Genomic DNA, 1056 nt, shown 5'->3' with positions numbered 1-1056 from the left:
TTATCATGTACTGTGTCAGCAATTTGTAAAAATTGTGCCAGAAACTCTGTAGGTTCTTCTTGTGGAAGACCGAAATACTGGCAGTTTTGCTGCACCATGATAATGAGTTGAGGATTCAACTCAAAGCTACTAACTCCAATGGAGGGTATACAGATACTACTCCCATATGAAGCAGTAGTGGGGTTAGCATATGACCCCAGAGTCCTCCTGGACTGATCATTCCCACTTAATTCCATGATGGAATAAAAGAGATGATATGTATGTTGATATTATTTATTTTATAAAAATTAAAAATTAATTTTTATAAAATAAAATAAAAACAAAATAAATAAAGGAAATTGGAAATATTTTGAAATTGAAATTTGAATTTTTATATAAAGTTTTCGAAAAATGTAGTTCAAAATTAATTGGAAAGTATATATATATATATTTTTGAATTTTAAATTTTATGATGAAAGAGAAAAATATGCAAAAGACACAAGATTTAAAATTTTTAGATCCAATGTTCCTTATTTTCAAAAATTTTAGAGGGAAAACATCAAGGAACACCAAACTTAAAAATTTTAAGATCAAAACACAAGAAAGACTTAAGAACACCTTGAAGATTCACAAGAACACCAAGAACAAAAGAAAGAACACCAAACTTAAAATTTTTAGAAAACCAAGACAAATTTTTGAAAATTAAAGAAAAATTAACAAGGAAACACCAAACTTAGAGTTTGGCACAAAATTCAATCAAAGAAAAATTATTTTTGAAAAAGATTTTCAAAAGAACTGGTGCCCAATCATCAAGAATATAAACCAATACTCTAGCCAATTGGGAGTAAATGTAACACTTGTTCTGAATATTCCAATTAATGCTTTAAAAAGAACACAAGTAAAACAAGAAAAAGACACAAAGCAAGAAAAACTCAAGATCAACAAGAAAGATAAACAAGAACCACTTGAAGATCAAGGAAAAACAAGAACATGCAATTGACACCAAACTTAAAACAAGACACTAGACTCACAAAAAATTAACAATTAATAAAGAAAAATAATATTTTTGAAAAGAAA

This window comes from Arachis duranensis, chromosome 3, assembly GCF_000817695.3.
Source record: "Arachis duranensis cultivar V14167 chromosome 3, aradu.V14167.gnm2.J7QH, whole genome shotgun sequence".
NCBI lineage: Eukaryota > Viridiplantae > Streptophyta > Magnoliopsida > Fabales > Fabaceae > Arachis > Arachis duranensis.
The sequence above is the reverse complement of the archived record's forward strand: the minus strand, read 5'-3'. Positions refer to the sequence as shown.